We start from the raw sequence: 26,602 nt of genomic DNA on the forward strand, positions 1-26,602 counted from the left end.
TTTAATTTGTAACTAGGTATTTTCTTTGTATACTTCCATTGTACTTTTATTTCACCTATAAAAAAATATGTTTAGGTCTAATCGTTTTTTTCCTTGTGAGACACAAGTCCAGTGGTGTAGTCAGGCTGTTATAATGGATTTCTGTTGTTGGTGTCTTCCAGCAAAAAGAAAGAACCAAAAAAGGTGTTTAGGGAGTACTGATTTTTTTTCCCTTTTCGTTTTTTTGGGATAGGTGGTGTTTAGAGGACAACTGTTCGATGGTTGTTATGGCTAATACCTAGTCATCTGCTTCCTAGAAATTTAATTATTTCTCTCTTATATTAGTTTATCTCATTTCAAGTTCAAGAAACATGGAACTAGTTCCTGTCTATGTTGAAGATTATTAATGGGGGCAATGGTCACAGCCAGAATGGGATTGGCATAGAAAAGTTATCTGAAACGGATTCAATGGGGATGACATTAATTAGAATTGGGAGACTCCTTGTGTGCTTCTGACCTTTCTTCTAGTTTAATCACACTCTTGGATAGAGTTTCACTTTTAGTTATTCAAGCTCCTTATCTAGATTCCCCTATGATTTTGTTACATCGCTTGCTTATGTGAAACTGCTTCCCTGAACGGGGCAGACAAGTATGGAAAGCTTCAAACAGCAGCAGTAGTGCAGGACTTTTCCTTGATGCTGAGAGAAAACTATAGAACTTTCCAATTTGGAATTTCTACGTTAGGGTGCCGCTAACAGTGACTGATGGGCGTGCCGTTAGACAAAATTTAAGTTTTTAATTTTTTATTCATATATTTTTTAATATTTCTAAATATTTTTTAAAAAATATAAAAAAATATCAATATATTAATAATATTTTTTTAATTGATAAGTAATAAAAAATTAAAAAAAATAAATTTCAAAAGGAATACAGTACCATTGTTCTTTCTACAATTAGGCTAGGTTGCCATACCCACCTGATTCCTCTTTGGGAAATGTTAGGCTGCCCCTTGTATTTGCCCCCTGACGTGGCCACGCCACATGGTGGCCACGTCAAACATTATTAAAAAGATAAAAATACAAAATAAAAAGGAAAAATACAAAATCATTTAAGAGGTTTTGGAATTTTTCATTATTCATTTCTCATCTCCTATCATCCTTACTCTGATCATGGGGAGAAATTTAAGAAATAAAAAGTTCTCATCTCAGCATTTTTGGTTTCCTTTTAACTGTATTTTCCTTTTTTGTAATAATGGTTGGTGTTGCCACCACGCAAGTAAGACCACGTCGGTTTTTTTTTTTTAATAAATGAATAATAGTTGTAATCATGAGTGTATAAGCGCTGTGTAATTATTTTGAAAAAAGTAAATATATACAAGATTTACATGAAAAAAATAATTTTTTAATAATGAATTTCAGTCTTTTTCAAAACAACTGTATGACACTTGCACACTCCACAACAACATATCGCATTATTCTAATTTTATATATCTATCATTTAAATGAATAGACATTTTAAAATATCCAGCACCAATAAATATAATTGAAGACAAATCCGGATATGAGATCATGTTATAGATGTGTCGATTCAGAATATCTTTCGATTTTTTGCAGAATTCCATTATGGGCCATTATCCATGAGTTGGCACTTGTAGTTACCGAGCACCCATCAGTCAAAGTTGCAAATTGACATGCAACGATAAGAACCTGTTCTGTCCGTCCTCATTTTTTGAACTATTGACCGTCATCTATATGGAGGCAAATGATGAACATGTCCATTGCCAGGTAGCACTAGGCAGCTAGCTAGCATTCTTGGGCGGAATGTAGCTTCTCTTCCCATTACGTACTTGAGATTGCCTTTGGGGACTGCCGCTAGGGCCTCATCTATATGGGATTCAGTTATTGAAAAGATAGGAAGGAAATTGGCAGGGTGGAAGATATTGTATTTGTCGAAAGATGGCCGATTGACTCTCATCAAGAGCACCCTTTCTATCTTACCTACGTACTTTCTATCTTTGTTCCAATTGCCTGTCAGTGTAGCAGTTCGGATTGAGAAACTGTATCGTGATTTCCCATGGAGTGGGATATGGGATGAATTCAAATTCCACCTAGTCAGCTAGGATAAGGTGTGTAGACCAATCTCGTCAAGCGGTTTGGGTATAAAGAATTTGAGAACATTCAATCGGGCCTTGCTTGGGAAGTGGCTATGGAGGTATAACATGGAGACAGAAGTCCTATAGAAGCTGGTGATTGATTGTAAATATGGAAGTTGGGGGGGGGGGCACCAAAGAGATAAATGGGGCAAGTGGTGTGGGGATTTGGAAACACATTAGGCGTGGGTGTGGGGGACTTTATTTCCCATTCTAAATTGGTGTTGGGGAGGGGGTCCCAAATTAAGTTTTGTTAGGACATTGGGTGTGGGAATGAGGTTCTAAAAGATGCATTTCCAGTTGTTTTCAGAGTGGCTCGCAATCAAGAAGCGTCCATTAAGGACCACATGCTTATATCAAGGAACCAAGTGCAGTGGAACGTTACATTTAGTAGAGCGGGACAAGATTGGAAATTAGATATCTTTGAGGCCTTTTTCAGCCTCTTATATTCTGTGAAGCCGAATAGACAGCAAGCTAACAGTTTGTGGTGGAACCCAGCGGGTAAGGGCATCTTTTCAGTTCGATCCTTCTATAAGGCCCTTTCCCAAGCCACAACTATTCAGTTCCCATGAAGGAGAATTTGGAGAAATAAGGCGCCTCCGAAAGCGGTCTTCTTTACATGGACAGCATCGTGGGGGAAGATTCTAACTATCGACAACCTAAAGAAGCGACAGATAGTTATACTAGACTAGTGTTGCATGTGCAAGAGATACGATGAGACAGTGAAACACCTCTTGTTACATTGCGAGACAACTAGAGCCTTGTGGGTGGAAGTCTTCAGTCAAGTAGAGTTATCATTTGTCATGCTGGCAACTATGGTTGATCTATTGACCAATTGGACACTTCCAAGAGGAGTTTAACAAAGTAAGGAGGTGTGAAAAATGATCTCGATCTGTATCATGTGATGTATATGGCAAGAGCGCAATGATCGGACTTTCGAAAACAATGAGCAATCGCCGGAGGAACTTAGAACTCTATTTTCCCTTACTTTATTGCTATGGGTCATTGCTTTAGATTTTAATGGCCTGAATGTTCATGACTTTCTAGCTTCCCTTTCATCAACCTAGATAGGTCTTATCTCTTGTATACCATTTTGTGTATTTGGATTTTGCCTATCTCTATTAATAACATTATTGATTACTTATCAAAACAAAAAGTGCAGATTCTTTGTCGCAACTCATTACTGTCACATTGCAGCTCATTATTGTATTTCCATTGCACTTCTCAAAATTTTTATTGGATACTAGACGTTAGCATTATCTTATTGGACACATTAGCATTATATTAGTGGACACAAACTATCTTACTGCATGTGTTTTTAGATTAGTGATTGCACAGGTTGTGATAATGTGGGCAACAACTATATGTACCCATGAGTTGAATATTTACCTCTGTTTTTCAAGACTACATGTGATCTGGTTGTTCACTGAATTAATGTTTGCCTCTTTACTTATTATCTACATATAATCTACATCTAATTTTGTACAATAATACTCTATTTAAGGATAGACGTCACATTTGATGAAGATCACTTCTTCACCACTTTATTGGAAAGTGGTGAACAATGTATCTCCAACACCCCAATGGGTAGTAATCACGATAATGTTATACTCCAACCAACACGACTGGAAGGTGAAAAAGGCCACTTAATAAGAAATTTGCACGAGATTTGTCTTTCACCATAGAGGAGGACAACCTTTTCGTGTCGGGTCGGCTCAACATTAGCAATGATGCTATTCGAAAAACTGATCAAAAATTCACACAAATGTGTGATAAAATTCTAGATTATTACAACGAGTATAAAAAAACCTAGCAATCCAGAATGTTCTGTTGTGTTACTAACCAATTGATGGTCTGTGATTCAAAAATGCACAAATAAGTTTTGTGCTGCTATAGCTCAAGTAGAATCATTGCATCCAAGTGGTGCAACGGAGTAAGATAAGGTATAAATTTCAAACTATTTGCAAATTATTTAGAGAAATTACATCAATCTTGTGGGCAATAAATTATTGGGTCCATATATTTAAATTCAGCAGCATTTGCAATGAAAGAAAACTTTTAGTCTATTTTCCAAAATTGGAGTGTGTGGAGGTATTCTGGCTCCTCGAGTTGCTAGAGTTGTGAGTTAATAAAAATATCAATTTGGGAACACCTAACAAGGACGGGCCTATGGTGTGATGGAGATGGAATCTCCGTCGCCGAAGTCTATGGGAAACTGCGTACATAAACATAAAAGGCAAAGAAATCAGTGTTGCAGGTAATTAGTAGCAGAGAGACCAGAGGAGAGAGGAAGAAATTTAGGTTGGGTCACATGAGACTTTGAGAGCCGTAGCCTGTAGAGAGAAAAAAAGGATATTTTCGATGTGGGAGGCTACTCATCATACCACACCTTATATTTTACATATTTTAAAATTAATTTTTAGTATTTTTATTATTATTTTATTTTATTCTTGTTAAACTATTTGTGTTGTTATACTTATCATCCATAAACCACATAATTATTATTATTTTTTTAATTCCAACGAAAATGCATGACCATTACAAATAAGAATATACATTTCCAATGAAATAAGAATACCAACGATACATTATTTATACAACCATAAAGTTTGAAGTCCACTGCTTGGCCCATAGATGTGAACTCTTTGCTACAAAAAAATTATATATTTATGATTAGTTATTTTTTGAAAAAAATATTATTTTTGTTAAAATAAGTTTATTTTCCTTATAAATAATCATTATCGTTGTAAATAATCCACCACACATACTCGTTTTTCTTATAATTCTTGTGTTGAGGTTGCTTTGAGAATTTTATATACACCTAAAACACATCCCTAAACCCCAATTTCCATTTCCCACGTTTGAATCCCTCTGCCTACCGCTCTCTCACACCACATATGAGAATATGGAAAATAAATTTAATGTATTATATCTAAAATTAGATTAATTTATAAATTTATTTTTATAAATCTGGCAGTAGCACTACTTTTTAAGAAATTAATAAAAAAAACATAAAAACATATATAAATGTATTTCTTACACAAATAAGACAAGAACCAGACTAAACGACAGTCCACCCTGACTAGAGATGATCTCCGACAAGCCCTACATGGCCTAGAATGCAGAAATTTTCTCATTCGGCCTCGAGGCTAGGGAGACATGTACGAGGAGCTCCTCATCGCATTCAAATCTAGCCATGTCCTCCTCAGCCTTCAGGTTAATCCAAGCCTCTATGAACAGATTCTTGAATGTCAACCTTGCAGAGCCAACCCACACTGGCTTTCCCCACCCAAAGTCAGCTTCATATATAGGAAACCTACACAAGCTGGTGAAGCTGAATGATTCCACCTCTCCTTTCGGTATTCTTGTGGCTCGCTCTTTGATGAAGTCAAGTGCTCCTCATTCTCTCGAAGTTCCTTCACGAAATCCACGTTCACTTTTATTTATTTTTTATTTAAAAAAGAGCCGATAGCCACACACATAGTAGCCTCGTCCCAAGTTTATTAATAAGCCCTCACTCATCCTAGACTCCAACCCTAGTCCATCACTTCCCTAAACACTTATCCTACCCAATTTCATCCTCATCTCCATCATTCCATCACTCAAACACCTACCTTTTGTTGGAGGCCAAGCAAGTTGGTAAGATCACTCGGTCATCATCCTCACTAAGGCGAGTTTGTGAACTTAAAGTTTAGGGACAAGACCGGGGTCCAAAGGGCCAAGTTGGCCTGTAGCATGCATGAGCCCATGGGTGGGCTAGGATGATGCATGTGGTTCGGTTTGGTCCAAGGCTGGTGGGCACGACATGTCTTGCTGATGGGCATAGCGTGGTGCCATGCAAGGGCCTACTGGTGGGCATGGCATGGTGCCATGCAAGGCCTGCTGGTGGTAAGCCATGCGTGCGTGCTGCATGGCCCATGCTGGTGGCCTGGGCGTTGGGTCTGCATGGCCTATGCTGGTGGCCTGGGCATTGAAGTTGTAAGGCATGGGCTGGAGCCATGTGCTGGATGGCATGCCTGGTGGGCATGCCACTGGCCTAGCCTGCAAGGTAAGGGCTGGAGTTGTGCGCTGGATGGCATGCCTGTGAAGGCATGCCACTAACCTCGTTGGTGTGCGGCATGGGGCACATGCAAGGGCGTGTGCAGGGGGCGTGCGCAGGGGTGCACACAGGAGCACGCGCAGGGGTGTGTGCAGGGTTATGCGCATGCGCATGGGGGTGCGCATGCCAGGCCGTGCGCTAGGCTGTGCACGGCCACTAACCTCGCTGGCCTGCATGCTGGGCTCCCCGTGCGTGTCATGACACGGGCCAAGGCATGCGTGTAGGCTGGCCATGGTGCTGTCCTTGCCTCACAAGGGCAATGTCGAGGCTTGTCTCGAGGCCACTTTTCTAGGGGTTTTAACATTCTCCCTTCCTTCAAGCACATCCTTGCCCTCAAGGATGAATTGTGGAAATCTCTCCCTTATGTCATCATAATCTTCCCACGCGGTCTCATCTCTTGGCACCCCTCTCCATTTGATTAACACTTGCCACACTTTTCTTTTTTTTTCTCCCCCTTGGTACCACTCTATAATCAAGGACCTCTCTTGGTTGTAGAAGCATTTGGCCTTCTTCATCAAATTTTGGTAATTCCTCCACAATGAGCTTTGGATCACGAACTTTTTTCTTTAGTTATGTCACATGAAAAACCGGATGTAGCTTAGAGGCTGAAGGAAGTTCCAACCTATAAGCTATCTCTCCCAATTTTCCTAACACCTTAAAAGGCCCATAATACCTCTTAGAGAGCTTCAAGCTAAGCTTCTTCCTTGGGGTTGTTTGCCCAAAAGGTTGAAGCTTCAAGTAGACATAATCTCCCACATCAAAGGTCTCAACTTGCCTTCCTTGATCATAGTGCTTCTTCATTCTTTCTTGAGCTCTCTTTTCACCGTTGCCAATATCTCATCCCTTGTAAGCAATTCATTCTCAACCTCATCATTCCTAGCCGTGCCTTTCTCATAGTTCACCAAGATAGGTGGTGATCTTCCATTTACAACTTCAAATGGGCTTCTTTGTATGGAAGCATGAAAAGAGGTGTTGTACCAATACTCAGCCCATATAAAAAAGTCTCCCCATCTTTTTTGCTCCTCATGGCAAAAACATCTCAAGTATTGTTCAAGAGTTCTATTCACAGCTTCAGTTTGCCCATCGGTTTGTGGATGATAGGATGAGCTAGCTTTCAACTTGCTTCTTTGTAATTCAAATAATTCCTTCCAAAAAGTACTCATAAATACTCTATCACGATCAAACACTATACTTTTTGGAAAACCATGTAATTTCACAACATTATCAACAAAGGCCTTGGCCATACTCTTGGCCGTGTATGGGTGTCTTAGGGGAATGAAGTGAGCATACTTAGGCAGTCCACCACCACCAAGATAACCTCATATCCCCCACTCATGGGTAAGCCTTCCACAAAATCCATAGTCAAGTCTTCCCAAATCAAGTTTGGTATAGGTAAAGGTTGCAAGAGCTCGGATGGAGGTCTTCTATCATACTCGACCTTTTGGCATGTATCACACTCGGCAACCAAGGGCTTCACGGCCTTCTTGATTCCTTCCCAATAGAAAAAATGCTTAACTCTTATGTAAGTCCTTAGCTAACCCGAGTGGCCACCTTCCTTACTATTGTGAAAATGGTCAAGGATCTCCTTCCTCAAAAGGTACATTCGGCACATACACATGATTCTTGTAGTAAATCAAACCATCTTTCACCTTGAAACCAACAACACCATCACCTTGGGCCTCTAGAAGTTCTACTATCTCAATGGCTCTAGCATCAATCTTGTAGCTTCACGGATTTTGTCCCAAACCCTCCATTCGGCCCCACTCAAGGCCAACATGGAAGATTCATCTTCCTCATGCACTAGCCACAAAATTGAACTTCCCTCTTTTCTACTCAACACATCTGCCACTTTGTTCGCCTTACCCGATTGGTAGATGATGTCATATTTAAAGCCAAGCAACTTCACTAAGAACTTTTGTTGCTCGGGAGTCACTACTTTTTGTTGAAGCAAGTGACTCAATGCTTGTTGATCCGTGATAATGGTAAACTTTCTTCCCAACAAATAAGGTCTCCACACCTTCACGGCATGCACAACCGCTAGCATCTCCCTAGCATAGATACTCCAAGTCTTTTTCATTGGCCCAAGTGTTTTGGAAATAAAGGCTATTGGTCTCTTATCTTGAACCAAAAAAGTCCCTATCCCCTCACTACTAGCCTCGGTGTATACCTCAAAAGGCTTCTCAAAGTTTGGCAAAGCAAGCACGGGAGTGGTAGTCATAGCCCTCTTCAATTCATCAAACGCCTCTCTTGCTTCTTGGGTTCATTCTAAATTGTCCTTCTTCAATAAGGATGTAAGTGGCTTAGCAATAAGCCCATAATTCTTCACAAACCGCTTATAGTAGCCGGTCAACCCCAAGAAGCCCCTCATTGCCGAAACATCACTTGGTAGTGGTCAATCAACCATGGCCTCAATCTTCTTTTGATCCACTTTCACCCCATCTCCCGAGATGAAGTGACCAAGGTACTCTAACTTCTCCATAAAGGCACATTTAGAAGCCTTAATGAAGAAGTGGTGCTCCTCTAAAATCTTCATCACAATTCTCAAGTGGCTCTTGTGTTCTTGAATAGTCTTGGAGTAAACCAAAATGTCATAAAAAAATACCAACACAAACTTCCTCAAGAGTGGTTTGAAAATTGTGTTCATAGCGGCTTGAGAGGTGGATGGAGCGTTACACAACTCAAATGACATAACAAGATACTCAAAGTGTCCGAAATGGGTTCTAAAAGCCGTCTTGTGTATGTCTTCACTCTTCATTCTTATTTGATGGTAGCCCGCCCTCAAGTCTAGTTTGAAAAAAACTCTTGCACCATGGAGTTCATCAAGCATCTCATCCACAGTTGGGATAGGGAATCTATCCTTCACCGTGGCTTCATTTAAAGCCCTATAATCGATACAAAACCTCCATGTCCCATCTTTCTTCCTCACTAGAAGCACGAGATAAGAAAATGGACTAGTACTTTGCCTTATCAAGCCATTCTTCAACATGTCATCCACTTGCTTCTCTATCACCCCTTTTTGAAAATAGGCATAACGGTATTGTGGAACATTCATCGGCTTCTTTTCATCAACAAGCACAATCCGGTGATCAAAGAATCTAGATGGTGGCAAAGTAGAAGGCACCTCTAGAACTCCTCTATGGTCTTCCAAAACTTCTTTTACCTCCACGGGCAGCCGTTCTAAGTCATCCTTATTATCTTCTTTTCCCCTTTTTTCCACATTACACAAGTAGTCTTCATCGGCTACCATAATGGCAAAACAATAGGCTCCTCATTTGCACAACTTTTCAAACATGATGGCCTCACATGCTTTTACTTCTTTTGATGTCAAGGATTTCCTAACACTTTTCTTTGAGCCAAGTTTAAACTCCATAGTCATGTTATGGTAATCATGAATAACTTTTCCAAGGCCCTTGAGCCAAGCATTGCCTATCACCACATCAAGACCCACTAGTGCCAACACATGAAGGTCGACCACAATTCTCACACCTTGCACATTCATCTTCATTTCTTTAACAAGTGCTTCACATCTAAGCTTGTTCCTATTGGCTACCTTCACTTCAAATGGTTCAATGGCACATGGTTTCAATCCAATCTAGGTCACAATATTGGCATTGATAAAATTGTGTGTTGATCCACTATCCACCAAAAGAGTCACATCAAATTTTATCACCCATGCTGTCATCTCATGGATTTGGGTCTTGGTACACTCGAAATTGCATTCAAGGATAATTCAGCCTCCTCTAGTGGTTCACTAGATTCGGCCTCTTCATGTTCCGACTCTTCACTAGTTGACTCCACATGGCCATCTTCTTCTACATCACTTGTTTCATTTTCAAGCAACACATATGCTTGACCTGCCCTACACTTGTGCTCTTTGCTCCACTTGTCACCACATTTGAAGCAAAGCCCCTTCTTTATCCTCTCTTGGACCTCTTCTCTAGATAACTTTTTCACTTCATATGGCTTTGGTTTTGATGCACTCCTTTCTACCTCCTTGCCTTTCCAAGAAACTTTGGTTTGCAAAGGGCTGGAGAATTTGCTCCCCATGTCCTTGGAATGACGCTTCTCAATTTGAGTGGTCTCCTCCAATATCTCGACCATCCTCATAACTTCTTATAGTCTTGTTGGTTGCTTCAACTTTATCTCCTTGGCAAGCTAAGGTTTCAACCCATCTACAAAAGTGCCGATTAGTGCCTCTTCGGACCAACCCCTCACCAAGGTTTGGAGTTGCCGAAACTCATCAATAAAGTGGTGCACATTTCCTTCTTGTTTCAATTTGGCTAATTGCCTATGGTGGTTAACAATTGGTGAAGGCCCAAATTGCATCAAAAATTCTTTTTCAAAGGCCGTCCACCCTAGGCGTTTCCTCTCTTTGTTATATTGATCACGTAGCCAACGCCACCACTTACTTGCTCTTCCTTCAAGATGAAAGCAAGCCGTAGAAACTCTCTCTTCCCTCGGAACTTCATAAACTCTATCATTGGTATTCAGAGCAAGGTTTCCAATCAGGTCTGATTCTATCTTTTATTTCTTGCAAATTTGATTCTAGGGCTTCATTCTTTTAGGGTTGCCAAAAAAAAGGAAACAAAAAGTTGGCTGTTGAAATTCTGAGGGTTTTTGGTTCGACTGAAATTTACATCATCTAGGATTTCAAAATTCTAGGGTTTCTTGCAACTCTAAGTTTGTCAATTGGTTGGAGTGTCGTTTCATTATTTCTCTTCTACTTCATTGTCAATTCTTGTGTGCTTGAATTCAATTGCTTGGTTTTCACAATTGAATATTGATGTTTGTGATTGAATTAGAGAAAAGAAGAGAAAATAAAATAAAATAAAATAAAATAAAATAAAATAAAATAAAGGAAAAGAAAAGAAAATCTGGAAAAAAAAAAAAGAAGAAGAAGAAGAAAAGAAAAGGTAGTATATTCAAAGATTACTACATAATTACAAAGAAGATAAAGAAATACATTTGTTGATTGGGATTTATCATCAAATGGGCTAAATACATCTTTTTAGTTGGTATCTTATTTTATAATTACTCTTTACCTTGTATAAATTCATTGAGTTACGTGTCATTTTATTCCTTCATTGTTTCTTCTTGTTCTTGTTTCTTAGATCTATATTTGTGGTTGAAATAAAACAAGGTTGTATTGTCTTGATTTAGTTTAACTAGTTCTTAAAGAACTTGAGCGGGAAAACTCTTGATGTAAAAGACAAGAGAGTGTGAGACAATTATTTGAGTGTAAACAAGTAAGGGAGTGCCATTATTCGAGTGGAGTGTCATTATTCGAGTGTAAACAAGTAAGAGAGTGTGTGAGGTTTTCCACTAACATTCTTTTTGTGCAGCACATTACGATGTCTCATAGGAGTGACTCATCACCAAAGGGGATGGTAGATAACTCATTCTTTGTGTTGCAAGCCATGCAATAACAGTTTCAGCGGTTGAACTTGGTGTTGGGGGACGTGAGAGATTGGATAGATAATCAATAAGCAGTGATTAGAACTGCAAGGTAGGAGAGATAGAAGGCGACGTGAGCCTAGTATTGAGAATGTGTATGAGAATGGAAAGTACGGTGAGGATGAGGAAGACCTAACATCTGAAGTTGAATTGGGTAGATAGAGAGGAGTTAGGCGTGAATGAGGACTTAGGGGAAACCCAGGGGGTTGAGATGGAGTAGATAGAAACCTTGGGAGCATCAAAATGAAAATACCATCATTCCAAGGTAGAACTAATCTTGAAGTTTATTTAGAGTGAGAGAAAAGAATAGAGTTGGTGTTTGATTGTTATAATTACTCTGAGGAGAAGAAGGTGAAGTTGGCGGTAATTGAGTTTACTGATCATGCGATTATTTGGTGAAATCAATTCGTGACCAATAGGAGGAGGAATCTTGAGAGGCCTATAGAGACATGGAGAGAGCTGAAAGCTATTATGAGGCGTAGATTTGTACTTAGCCACTAATATAGAGGCCTTTACCAAAAAAGACAAAGTCTTACACAGGGGTTTAGGAGTGTAGAGGATTACTATAAGGAGATGAAAGTGGCTATGATTCGAGCTAATGTAGTGGAGGATCGGGAGGCCACGATGGCTAAATTTTTGAGTGGGTTGAACAGGCAGATAGCCAATGTAGTTGAGTTGCAACATTATGTAGAGGTAGAGGACATGGTGCACATGGCTATGAAGGTGGAGAGGCAATTAAAAAGAAAGGGTACAACAAGGTATACTTCTGTTTCTAGCACTCATTGGAAACAAAAGTGGGACAAAAACGATCAAGTTGTAACAAAGGGGGAGACCGAATCACCTAAGGGGAAAGATGAGGGAACTAGCAACAAACTCAAGGTAGAATCTCAACCTTCACGAAATAGAGATATTAAATTTTTTAAGTGTTTGAGTTCAGGGCACATCGCATCTCAATGTCCAAATATGCGGGTGATGATTATGCGTGACAATGGAGAGGTGATGATTGAAAGTGAGGGTGATAGCGAAGAGATGCTTGGGTTGGTTGATACTAGTGATGATGATGGAATGGAGTACCCCATGATAGATGAATCCCTTGTTGCCAGACATGCTCTCAATACAAAAATCAAGGTGGATGATATGGAGCAACAGAGAGAGAATATTTTCCATACAAGATGCCACATCAACAATAAGGTATGTAGTATGATCACTGTGGGGGTGGGGGGGGGGGGGTTGTACTAATGTTGCTAGCACTATTTTAATTGAGAAATTGAATTTGCTTACCTTAAAACACTCTAAACCATACAAGTTAAATGATTGTGGGGAGGTTAGGGCAAATAAGCAAGTGTTAGTTTTTTTTTTCAACAAATAATATAGTACACTATTAGTGGTAGATTTACTTTCCTTGCAATTAATTTAATTACCAAGTTTACTTTCCTTGTAATATTAATCTTTAATAACTGTTATTTATTAGCAATGGTTCTGCTTCCTATGAAGTATGAACTGGGGTCTTCTTTAGAGGCCGACTTGGGATGTCAAATCATTATACATTACTTGTTTGATTGTACAACCATAAAGTTTGATGCCCACTACCTGGTCTATAGATGTGAAATCGTTGCTACAAGAAAATTTCATATTTATGATTTGTTATTTTTTGAAAAATTATTATTTTGCTATGGACAGTAAGGAAGATGATGGGCTAGAAGGATTTCGGGTAGAGATGAAGGTAGAAGACAAAGACTTTGTGTTCTAGAAGACAAGTGTTTGAATAACATAAATGCTACGTACAACCGGCGTGTGTAACCTTTGCGTAACCGTCTGAAATAACTGGGTCCCACTTTCTCCCATTCTTCCTCCCTCTTTCTCTCCCCTTTCATTTTCTCCGTCTTCTCAAACAGCTTTCTCTTTTCTTTTATATTCAATTAGAAGTATTCCATTATTCATCATAAAAATCTCACAGACAAGAACGAAAAACAATTACAGCAAACAAAAAATGATAACTTGTAAATGATCTTCAAACATTTGAAGCAAAAAAAATTCATACTCCCGTCATTGAACTCAGGTTTAAACATTACATAGAACTAAAAATGAAAATTAAACTTAGATCAATGGAATAACTCCAATAACTAATCAGTTTACATCCATTGAAATCAAACTTCTCCTACTCCCAAGCATAATTTATTCCTTTAAAGCAGAATCTCATTTTATCCAAGAAATGAATCAGTCATGAAGAGTGCCCAAGATGTCCTCATCCCTGTATAAATGGAACTCTTTGTAATCCACCATAGCACTGCAACATCTCAGCCACCTTGAATGGTAGCAAGGAAGCCTCACAAAAAAGTATTATTGTGCAATTGAAACTTTGATATTCAACAGACGACTTTGAATAATATTTACAGGAACCAACAGTGAATAGAGGAGCTCCAAAGCAAATTCATTGTCAAAATAACTCATCAACTACGTACACAGCATTGGATTTGGTAAAATAATCCCTATACAATACACTGACACAGTAAAGACTCTTGACTCAAACAGAACAAGATGAAGGGTCTCTCAGATTAATCCCTGCCAGTTGCCTGGCCATGCGCGCAGTTGATAACAAAGAAAATGAAGATATTCTCTCTACTGATTCGAGTGCTTTTTGTAGTCATTCTCTTGTCTCCAATAACTCTTTGCAGGTACGTATTACAGAGATCATTGATTTTTTTTTTTTATGGAATAATACATACAGGTCCATACTGACGTGTAGATGGTCCATACTGACGTGAATCTACAAAACTATCAAAACCAGGTTGCTTACTAGTTTAGCAGGTTGGAAAGGGATACAGATTAGCTAAAGGTAAATGGGGAAGAAAAGGACAGACCAAGGCCATAGCCACCATCACCCACCGGAGTGGATCCACAAGAGATAAGCACTCCATAAAGTGCAAGAAACAACCTTACATATACACATGATGGAAAGACAATGGGAAAATTCATGACAAAGTTGTATTTTAATTTCCTCGTTGTTGATGGTGACCACCCCATGCCGACCACTCCGTACACGGCAGCAGACCCTCTCTCTCTCTCTCTCTCTCTCTCTCTCTCTCAGTTTCTCCCTCTCTATTTCTGTCGTTCTCGGCCACCACTCATAACCGCAGTCACCAGCCATCAACCACTGCCTTTGGCACTGCCAGATGCCCAGCCCCATTGTCGCCTTCACCCATAGATCACCAAAGTCGTGAGCCCCATGGAGATGCCCCAAGCCTAAGCCCCTCCCTTCTGTAACTCGAACCCACCACTGCGAACCACCAACCAACCTTCATCTTGGCATCATAGTTATTCGTGGCTCTGGTTCATGGGTTTGTGGGTTCATGGCTCTTGGGTTCGAGGAGAAGACGAAGACCCACTGGCTTCGTGTAAAAGACGAAGTCGACGGGGACAGAGAATAGGGTTTCGATTGAATGGAGGCTGGATTCGTGGGGGGATGGGGATGGAGGCTGGCTTCGTGGGGAAGATGATGGGAATGGAGAAGATGAAGATAATCCACTTTGTGACAAGGGTTTCTAACTTTCTACTGGGATGGAAGGGGATGGAAGCCACTTCATCTTCGTTGTAATTAAATTAAAAACGAGGAAAATATTTCAAAAAGTTCGAAGTTCGAATCGGGTAAGTTCTCGGCCAAATAAATTTTCTTTATGATTGGTCCAATTTTATCATGGAATATTAGAGGATTTGGAACTTCTAGAGGTCGTTTAAAAAGTTTGGTTAGGAAATTAAACCCGAAAATTGTTGCGTTAATGGAACCTTTTGCTTCATCGGATAAGGTGCAGGAGGTTGTTCGGTTTCTTCATATGGATAAGTTTATTACAAATGATGGGGAGTCTGGTAAGATTTGGGTGTTTTGGCAAGATGATATTTCAGTTCAACTGATTATTTGTAAAGAACAATATATTTTAATTCGTGTTGGAGTGGGAAATAACGCTGTCATTTGTTGTTTTGTTTATGCAAAATGTAATTTGGGTGAGAGGAGAGAATTGTGGGAGTCCCTCAATGGTCAACTACTAGGAAATGAATCTTGTATTGTTGTAGGGGATTTTAATATTATAAGGGAAGACTCGGAACGTAGAGGTGGTAGACCACGTCCGAGAATGGCTATGGAGGATTTTAATAATTGGATTGATAATTATGGTTTAATGGACATGAAGTCGTCGGGAAGAAGATTTTCTTGGTGTAATGGCCAAAGAGGGTTAGCACGTAGTTGGGCAAAATTGGATAGAGGTTTAGTTAATGCCAGTTGCTTGACTAGATTTCCAAATATGAATAATTGTTATTTATCGAGATCAACATCTGATCATTCGCCTATGTTTATTCAATTTCAGTCTGATCTTTTTAAGTATGGACATTCTCCATTTCGGTTTCAACAGATGTGGATAGAGCATCTAGATTTTCATCAGTTTGTGGGTAGAATTTGGACAGAGGAGGTGGGTGGTATTGGTCTTCTGAAGTTGGCTTTTAAGCTTAAAAAATTAAGAGGTTCTTTACGTGAATGGAATAAGTGTATTTTTGGTAGAACCAAAGTTCATATTCAGGGGTTAGAAAATAAAATTGAGGAATTGGAATCTGAACTACAACAGCATTGGAATCCGGCGATTGAACAGGATCTTGTGAGTAAAAATATGGAGTTAGCTAGTTGGCGTAGACGGGAAGAAATTAGATTGGCTCAATTGGCTAAAATTAAATGGCGGGCAGAAGGGGACCAAAATTCATCTTTCTTTCATGCGTTTTTGTCTTTTAAACGGAAACAAAGAGTCTCGGACATGAGACTCCAAGATGGAACTTTTTTGGGATCTCCTGAGGAGATCCATTTAAGTGCTGTCAATTATTTTTCAAATTTTTTACAAACTGAAAGTGAAGATAGTTTACCGGATTTATCTCATATTATATCGGCTGTTATTTCATTGGAGGAAAATGAGATTATTGGGGCTATTCCTTCGATTAATGAAGTGAAAAATGCTCTGGACTCCATTCCTTCTAATAGTGCGCCAGGGCCGGATGGTTTTGGTTCGGGTTTTTTTAAGAGTGTCTGGGATATTATTAAGATGGATATAATGGCAGCGGTGGAAGAGTTTTTTAGAGGTGGTAAATGGTCGAGATTTTATACGTCGTCTTATGTGGTCTTAATTCCTAAGATGGATAAGCCTAATGGGTTTGATAAATTTAGACCAATAAGTCTTTGTTCGGTGTTTTATAAAATTTGCTCTAAGGTGCTTGTAAACCGTTTGGCTGTTTTGCTTTCTAAAATTATTTCTGTTGAACAAGATGCGTTTATTCCTGGAAGAAGTATTTTTGAAAACATTAGTCTAACTCAAGAAATGGTCCATTCTATTAATAAAAAACTTCATGGGGGTAACGTGGTATTGAAGCTTGATATGGCCAAGGCTTATGATCGTGTCGAGTGAGATTTTCTCTTGAAGGTACTTCAATCTTTTGGGTTTTCTCCTGCTGTTTGTGGTCTTATTAAGGAGTGTATTACTACGCCTTAGTACTCGATATTAATGAATGGTACTACAAATGGTTTTTTTAAAGGTGGTAGAGGATTGAGGCAAGGTGATCCTTTGTCGCCTTATTTGTTTATTATTTTATAGGAGGTTCTGTCTCGTCTTATAAAACAAAAGGTGGAAGAAAAAAGTTTTGGACATTTTTCTCAACCTAGAGGTACGATTTTAGTATCTCATCTAATGTATGCGGATGATGTGGTCATTTTCACTAATGGTGGTTGTCGATCAATTCGGTGTCTACTAAATATTTTGAATACATATGAGAAGTGGTCTGGTCAATTGATTAATAAAGAGAAAACTGCTATGTATTTCTCCAAAAAACTTCCGATGGCTAGAAGAAGGAATCTTAAACGATTGACAGGATTTTCGGAAGGTAAGTTTCCTTTCAAATATTTGGGGGTGCCTATTGTTTCGGGTAGAATGAAAATTGGTGATTTGGAAGAGTTGGAGAACAAGGTTAAAAGAAAAATTAGTGGTTGGAAAATGAAATTACTTTCAGCGGGGGGCCGAGTGATTTTATTGAGGCATGTTTTGGCTAGTATGGCGTTACATCAACTAGCAGTTTTACAAGTTCCAAAGTTAATTATTTCTTCATTAAATCGGTTAATGAGTGCTTTCTTTTGGGGAGAAAGGGATGGAAAGGGTAAGAAAAAATGGGTTGCTTGGAGGAATATTTGTATGCCAATAGAAGAAGGAGGTTTGGGTATTAAATCGTTTGATGATATGCAAAAGGCTCTTCATTTAAAGCTTGCCTGGAAATTGATGCATGAAGATTCTCTTTGGACAAATTTTTTTCGTTCAAAATATGTGGGGAATAAACCTTTGATGTTGTTGGACTCTAAAAAGGGTACAAGTTTTTGGCGGATGATTGTTAGAAATATTCCTACAGTTTTGAGCAATTCTAAATGGAAAATTCGAGAAGGTAATGTATTTTTTTGGTATGATAAATGGTTGGATCAGGGGCCTCTTGCTGATAATGTTTTGGTAAGTGAGCAACCTCTTTTGAAGATAAAAGATTGTATATTGGATAGAGGATGGGATATGGCTCGGTTAGAGAGGCTTGTCGGGTCTGAAGCTGCAGAGAGGGTACTAGAGGTTTTTGCAAATTGAAAAGAAGGCAGTGATTTGTTAATCTGGACTACTAGTGAAAGTGGAAAGTTTTCAACGAAATCAGCTTGGGATTGTGCGTGTTAGAGGTCAGAATTTTGAGGGGAATAAGTGGATTTGGAATAGCATTCTTCCAAAAAAAATTTCGGTATTTATGTGGAAGGCTTGGCATGGAGCTTTAGCAGTGGATGATAAAATTCAGAGAATTGGTATTCCTTTAGTCTCGAGATGCAACTGTTGTATTCAAGGACAATATGAAGACTTAAATCATGTTTTATTTGCTGGTGAAGAGGCTGCTGAAGTCTGGAAAAAAATTGGAGTTATGCTTGGGCTACCTATTGGAAGGAACTGGTATGAAACATGTCTTAGTTGGTTTCGGAGAGCTTCTAATGCCTCTCAATCTGGTGTCATTTTGGGTGTATTACCTACAGTGATTTCGTGGAGGCTTTGGACTAGGAGATGTAAGGCCCGTATGGAAGGGAAGATTGAATCTGGTCAAGTTGTGTGGCAATCTATCAAACAGTGGGTGGGCGTTATCTGTCAAGGGTTTTCAAAGCCTAAGAAATTTAATCAGATTGACCTTTACATTCTTAATTGTTTTAATTTACAGCAAGTTCCAATCAAACAACAACAGATTGATTACATAGCTTGGTCTAAGCCGGAACAAGGTCGTGTGAAGCTCAACACGGATGGAAGTAGTCTTGGGAATCCAGGTGTGTCAGGGGCAGGAGGTGTGATTCGGGATATGCATGGTAATCTGTTGTTAGCATTTTCAAAGAATATTGGATACGGTAACAGTAACTATGCAGAGTTGAGAGCTCTAGTGGAGGGTGTCAAACATTGTAAGAATTTGAATTTTACTGCAGTAGATGTTGAAATGGACTCTAAAGTGGTTCTGGCATGGTTAGATAATAAACGCTGTGGTAGCTGGTATTTGGAGGATTTTTGGGAGGATTTGCAACTTCAAATCATTAATATGGATATACGGTTTATGCACATTCATAGGGAAGGAAATGAGGTTGCGGATTGGTTAGCTAAAAGGGGGGCAATTGATGGTGATGTGGTATGGCAGAGTATGGGTGAGGTCTCTCCTCTGTTACGGGGTTTGATTAGAGTTGATAAATGGGGACTTCCTTCTGTTAGGCGGAAGAAATAGATGAGTCTTGTTTTGCTTCTGGTTTTCGTTTCGTGCGGATGTTGTTTTGCGGATGAGTGGTTCAGGGTTCAGTTTTGTTTTTGCTGGTATAAGCAGGTTTTTTTCAGTTTTCGTTTTGCTGGTATGGGTATGTAGCTTTAGGTGGATTTGTATTTTGGTTTTGGGTTTTGGTTTAGATACAAGGGATGGTCTGTATCCCGAGTGTCAGTTTTGTTACCACGGTTTTCCTCCGCCATAAGTGAGGTTTATTAATAAAATTGGGACGGGGCTGCTAATGGACAGGTGGTGTCCGACTCTTCTATAAAAAAAAATTAAAAACGATGTCATTTTGAAATGCCACATAGGACACGGTGACGCGGGGGTTCCCCAGGTCGGTTGTAAGTAGAATTTTTGTTTGAATAAAGCCAAACTCCAAACGGCACCGTTTGTTTCCCTTTTATGTTATGCTATACGTTTTGTCATTTCTATGTAATTTTCATACTGTGCGTTTTAATTTTGTAATGTGTCAGAGTCCGTTGAGTTTGTTAGGGAATATATGCGTCTGAGAGGAAGAAGTGAAAATCATCTGACATTTTAGAATTATCTGGAACTTGTATGGAGGTTGGGAGGCCCTTGAAGCACTCCCGTGGCTAGTGGAATTTACTGCTTTTCTCTTCTTTCCATTTCATCAAATGGCTTATCTACACTTTTCCATTCAAACGCAGAGCACCATTTCTACTATGATTAAGCTTTCAGTTGACATCCATATCACATTTTTTTTTTCCATTACGTTCATCTCATCCATTCCAAGTCTCAAATTTACATTAAGATACATTGAGATTCATAACATATTTTTTGTTAAAAAAATTTATTTTCCTTATAAATAATAATTACCGTCGTAAATAATCTACCACACATGCTCATTTTTCTTTTAATTCTTGTGTAGAGGCTGTTTTGAGAATTTTATATACACCTAAAACGCATCCCTAAACCCCAATTTCCATTTCCCACATTTGAATCCATCTGCCTACCAAACTCTCACACCACATCTGAGAATATGGAAAAAAAATTTAATGTATCATATATAAAATTAGATGAATTTATAAATTTATTTTTGTAAACTGGCAGCAGCACTACTTTTTAAGAAATTAATAAAAAAAACAGATAAACATATATAAAAGTATTTCTTACACAAACAGGACAAGATGTCAAGAACCAGACTAAAAGCCATCTTGGCGACAGTCCACCCTGACTAGAGATGATCTCCGGCAAGCCCTACATGGCCTAGAATGCAGAAATTTTCTCGTTCGGCCCCGAGGCCGGGGAGAAATGCGCGAGCGCGGAGCTCCTCATCGCATTCAAATCTAGCCATGTCCTCCCCCTTCAGGTTAATCCAAGCCTCTATTCCATTCCCTGACTTGGTGTCAAAAAAGGTGACTAGATTCTGTAACGTCAACCTTCCAGAGCCAACCCACATCGGCTTCCCCCACCCAAAGTCAGCTTCATATATAGGAAACCTGCACAAGCTGGTGAAGCTGAATGATACCACCTCTCCTTTCGTTATTCTTGAGGCTCGCTCTTTGATGAAGTTCAAGTGCCCCTCATTCTCTCGAAGTTCCTTCACGAAATCCACGTTCACTTTCTCTATAGCATCCCTAACTTGGTTAACGATGCCATGACACTCGCCAGGATGATCGGTATCCATAGACGGTATAGAGATCGCCACCCGACTTATGTTCCCGAAGTAGTTCTCCGGAAGTGGCGGGTCCATCCTGGTTCGTAGGTTAACAGCATGGAGAGCGGTGTAGAGCTTACGCCCTTGACCCGATTTCGATTGAGTTGTAGCCATGAAACGGGTCCATATGAAAGCTGACAAGGCCTCGATGCGCGTTGGGCGTCTTGGATATTCACTGTTTTCATTGTCTTTGGCTCTAACTACCGCAACTGCGGGCGCATCAAACACAAACCTCTTCGTCACAATATTGTCTTTCACGATCCCCGTCCTCGGTTCAAAGCCCGCCAGATCTTTTGGTGGGAAAAGCGTGGCGGAATCGAATCGAGGCCGGCTCACCATTATTTCACAGTTCTCACCGCGAGTATTATTAATGGCAGCCCAACTGTTGAGAAACGTGAAGAATGACAAGGCGTCCGCAACCTTGTGGGACATGATGCCAAGACCGATAGCTATCCCACCGCAGTTGAACAAGGTGACTTGAACGACTGCAGCTAAATCCTTGACATCGTCTAGTGCTAGAGGTAGAAACTTATTGAGCTCAGCTGGAACTGGGTCCTCCAGAAATTCAACAAGTTGGCAGTTGGCTTTGGCTTCAACATAGTGGACACCCTCGTCGTTGCATTCAATACAGGGATATCCTTAACCCGTCCTGCTAGTGGGTAGAATCGGGTTAAGATCTCGGACAAGGATTTCTTAAGCTGCAGTTTGCACAAGTTGGTCAGACTGTTATGGGCTTCTAAAATAAGGAAGAAGAGAACCAAAGGCATAAAAACTGGAGGTCCTATTTGATCGAGAAAGGAGAGCTAGTAATGGCGGAGGTGGGGTGGAGTTGGAGAAGATAGCTTGATGCACTCCTCGGAGATAATTTTCTCGATCGAGTGTTGGTAGAAAACCTTCTGAAACTATTTTACACTTTATTTCATTATTATTTACAAATATGCTAAAATATTCTTAATATAAAAATCGAGATTAGTGGACGAACTTGGAGATAGAAATAACCAGGAAGGAAAGTGCATAGACGAGCAAGGTCGTAAGTTTGAGGTAAAGGGGAAAGTGGATGGTAATGGCTATGAAAAAAGCCATAACTGCAAAGAAGATGCCAACTCCATAGAGAACTCTGCCTATAACCGGGAACATGGAATTGATGAAGTGTCTAACAACGAAGGAAGCAAAGCATAACGAGATTGTGAAAGAGAAGATCATCAAGTGGGAGGTGGGAGAGTGGTTGTAGTTGGGGTGAAGTTGGGGGGATGAGAGAGCCACCCCAATTGCAGAAGATAAGCAAAAGGGCACTAAGATCGAAGCCCAATTCATATTATGGTTTCTTACTTCCAGAACAAGTACTACTGGCTGATCAGCAACTGTTGCGCCGGCTTCTATGTCAACAGCTGGAGGAGGTCGTTGCGGCTGTTGGCGGTGAATTAATCTCCAAAACGTTAGGAGCGGCTGCGTGTAAAACCAGTGGACAAAAAACTCTTGGAAGCCATGTAGTATGGCCATTTTTGGGGACGATGAATAGAGGAGGAAAACTGGCCGGGAAAACAGAGAAGGAAATTGGGAGCTCGAGAGTTTGTGTAATCTGAATTGAACAAAATGAAATTACTTCAAAAATAATCGAGTCTGTTAAGAAAATAGCCACCCGAGGGTCGAGGCCTATGAAATTGACTGTATTATATTATATTGAAATGTTGCTCAGTGCACATTATTATATTTTCCTAGCCAATGAATCGAACCCTGGGGCAGTCAAGATTGACTGTGCACTGTGTTAGAAGGGTATTGCAATATAATTTATAAATTATAAATTATTGCAATATAATTTATGCTTGCAAGGTTCCCTTAGAAGGGTATGTCTAATGGATTGGATTATAATAAATAAAACCAACCAAATAAACCATACCAAAGAATAAATAAAACCAATTACATTTTTAAAGTAAGTAAAGCCAAGCTTATTTGTCTGAATCAAACCCCTCAAAAGAGGAGGAACAAAATCCATCTCAGTCCATGAACCTGCACAGTCGTTCGAAGCCATTCGAGCCAAATAATCAATTGGAGAGTTGCTTTGCCTGAAAAAATGACTAACTGAAAACACCTTGCCTCTGAAGTAAACTCATCAATTCCTCCCAAAAGTCTTTTTTGCTCGTCGAAACCAGTTTACCAAAATATGAGAAGTTTAAACTGGTACCTTGAAGACTTTTGGTACCTTGAAGACTTGGTACCATATTTTGGTACCAAAATATTTTAATACCAAAATATTTTGGTACCATATTTTGGTACCATATTTTGGTATTAAAATATGGTACCAAAATAAAATATTTTGGTACCATATTTTGGTACCATATTTTGGTATTAAAATATGGTACCAAAATAAAATATTTTGGTACCATATTTTGGTACCATATTTTGGTACCAAAATATTTTGGTATTAAAATATGGTACCAAAATAAAATATTTTGGTACCATATTTTGGTACCATATTTTAATACCAAAATATTTTGGTACCATATTTTGGTATTAAAATATTTTGGTACCATATTTTAATACCAAAATATTTTAATACCAAAATATTTTGGTATTAAAATATGGTACCAAAATATTTTAATACCAAAATATGGTACCAAAATATTTTGGTATTAAAATATTTTGGTATCATATTTTAATACCAAAATATTTTGGTATTAAAATATTTTGGTATTAAAATATGGTACCAAAATATATATATAGTTTCAAAGTGGTCATAATTACAACTCAAATTAACTACTAAGTTTTAACACTTGATATCTCGTAGCAGTCAAATACAGCATAATATTGTACCAAGACTAATACCACGTCCGATGCAATCAAGATTAATAATTTAATCGAAGTGACGGCTGCATGTGTCAGGAGCGTAATTAATTTTACTTTCAAGGCTTAATTAAAATCGATCGATCATGTTCTGATCATCTGGCGATCGACGTTACTTGTTTTCTATTTTTGAAATATTGAGTGCATGATATTTATAATTACTAGTTAGTGCATGATATTAAAGAAGTGCTTGACGGCTTCAAATCCAAACAATATCTGAAGTTTGACACCTCGGACTTTTGAATCTTTTTTGTCTTTTCTCCGACAGAAAGTGAGAAGAAGATGGTAACCGTCCCCATCTTCTAGAAATAAAAAGGACACGATTTTGAAACATGTCTTCATTTCATGTAATGTACATGAAGTCATCAAGTCATGAAGATGAAGCCATGAGAAAAAGTTACAAAGTCGTAAACAAGATTTGCAACAAATAATATAGTACACTATTAGTGGTAGATTTACCTTCCTTGCAATTAATTACCCACATGTTTACTTTCCTTGTAATATTAATCTTTAATAACAAACTGTTATTTATTAGAGCATTCTCATTGGCTTGAGTAAATGCATCTTCAAAATTTAACCATTATCACACTTTTCCTATTCCATTTAAATTCAATATTTACATTAGATTAGCCATTCACATTCTATATAATACTAAAATATTATTATTTTAATAATTAATTAATTAAATTTATTTTTATCATATTTTATAGTTCTACCAATTAAATATTAATAATAATTATATTCTAGTTAAATTAATATTAAAAAAATTATTATTAAATATTAATAATAATTATATTCTACTTAAATTAATATTAAAAAAAGTTTTATTAAATGGTAATAATAATTATATTCTAGTTAAATTATTATTAAAAAAAGTATTATTAAATGTTAATAATAATTATATTCTAAATATTAAATGTTAATTATATTCTAATTAATTTAATTTGTTTGCTTGGAGTGAGAAATTAATATTTTAATGTTTGGTGAATCAATTTTGGTTCTTCATATTTGGCCAATCACTATAACAGAAATCCAAATTATTTTGGAGATGCCCAATCCAATGTGGGTCTTTTTGACACAAGTTATTTAAATTTTAGACATTCTTCAATTTTGGCCAAGCCAATGAGAATGCTCTTAGCAATGGTTCGACTTCCTATGAAGTATTATTTATAAGGAAAATAAACTTATTTTAATAAAAAAATAATAATTTATATTATAATGAATTTATATATTATAATGATATAGTGATACTAATACTATATATTATATAATAATACATTAATACTATAGATATATAGTGATTAGTTATTATGAATCATGATCAGTATAACTATATAATAGTATTAGTATTAGACTATTAATAATATTAGGGGTGTAAACTCAAACCGAAAAACCGGACCGGTTCAAAACCGAAACCGGTCCGGTCCGGAACCGGTTTTTAAAATGTAAAAACCGGCCGGTTCCGGTTCCGGGATTTTTTGGACCGGACCGAACCGGACCGGACCCATTGATTAAAAAAAATAAAAAATAAAATTTTTATATATAAGTTTTATACAAAATATTTTATATATATTAAATATTAATATATATAAGTTTTATATATAATGTATAATTATAAATTTTTATGTGAAATTTTATATATAACATATATATTCGTATATGAAATAATTTTTTATTATAATTTATAAATTATTACATAAAATGTTAATACTAAATCATTAAAATTTTATAACTAATACTAATATATAACTTATAACTATACCAATAGTCTAATATTAATACTATTATATAGTCTAATATATTAATAAAAGTATAAAACAATTTTTTTTAAATCAATTTTTTTTTTTATAAACAAATTTTTAATGACAAATTGTGAAATTTACATTTAAAAAAAAAAGAAAAATCGGACCGGACCGGATCGGAAACCGGTAAAACCGGAAGTACCGGTTTAGGAGGGTAACCGGTACGTAATTGGTTTTGAAAAATACAAAATCGGTACATACCGGTTCGGTCCTAAATTTTATCTAAAACCGGACCGGACCGGACCAGTTACACCCTAAGTAATATAGTATAGCTATATATTAGTAATATACTAATATTAGTTATAATGATTTAGTATAAGTTATAACTATATTAGTATAACTATAGTCTATATTAGACTATTAGTATTTTTTTTTTTTTTACCATATTAGAGTCTAGAGTCTAGACTATTAATATAATACTTGCATTAGTATAAATATTAGTATTAGTTAATAATTACTTAATGGTGAGTTAGTGATAGGATTAGGTTAATTGGTTAAAAGAAAATTATATAATTAATATATATAAATTATAATTCTTTTTTTAAAATTTTCATTCGGTCCGGTCCGGTTTGAAAAACTTCTGAATCATGGACTAGACCGAATGAATTCGATCCAATGAAATTCGAACCAAGATAGACCGGGACCATTCCCGATTCGGTTCGATCGATTTTTCCGATCCAGACCGCCCGATTCTCACCCCTACTAGTGCTAGGACTATTACTACTTCTTCCGACGCAATTAATATATATATGGTAGAAGCTCAA

The 26,602-nt window shown here is 37.8% G+C and overlaps 1 pseudogene; it reads right to left on the reverse strand.

The window, feature by feature from the left end:
• Positions 1–20,744: 20,744 nt before the first annotated feature.
• LOC108981150 lies at positions 20,745–22,695 on the reverse strand (annotated as a pseudogene).
• Positions 22,696–26,602: the final 3,907 nt, after the last annotated feature.

This window comes from Juglans regia, chromosome 13 (assembly GCF_001411555.2).
Source record: "Juglans regia cultivar Chandler chromosome 13, Walnut 2.0, whole genome shotgun sequence".
NCBI classification, from domain to species: Eukaryota; Viridiplantae; Streptophyta; class Magnoliopsida; order Fagales; family Juglandaceae; genus Juglans; species Juglans regia.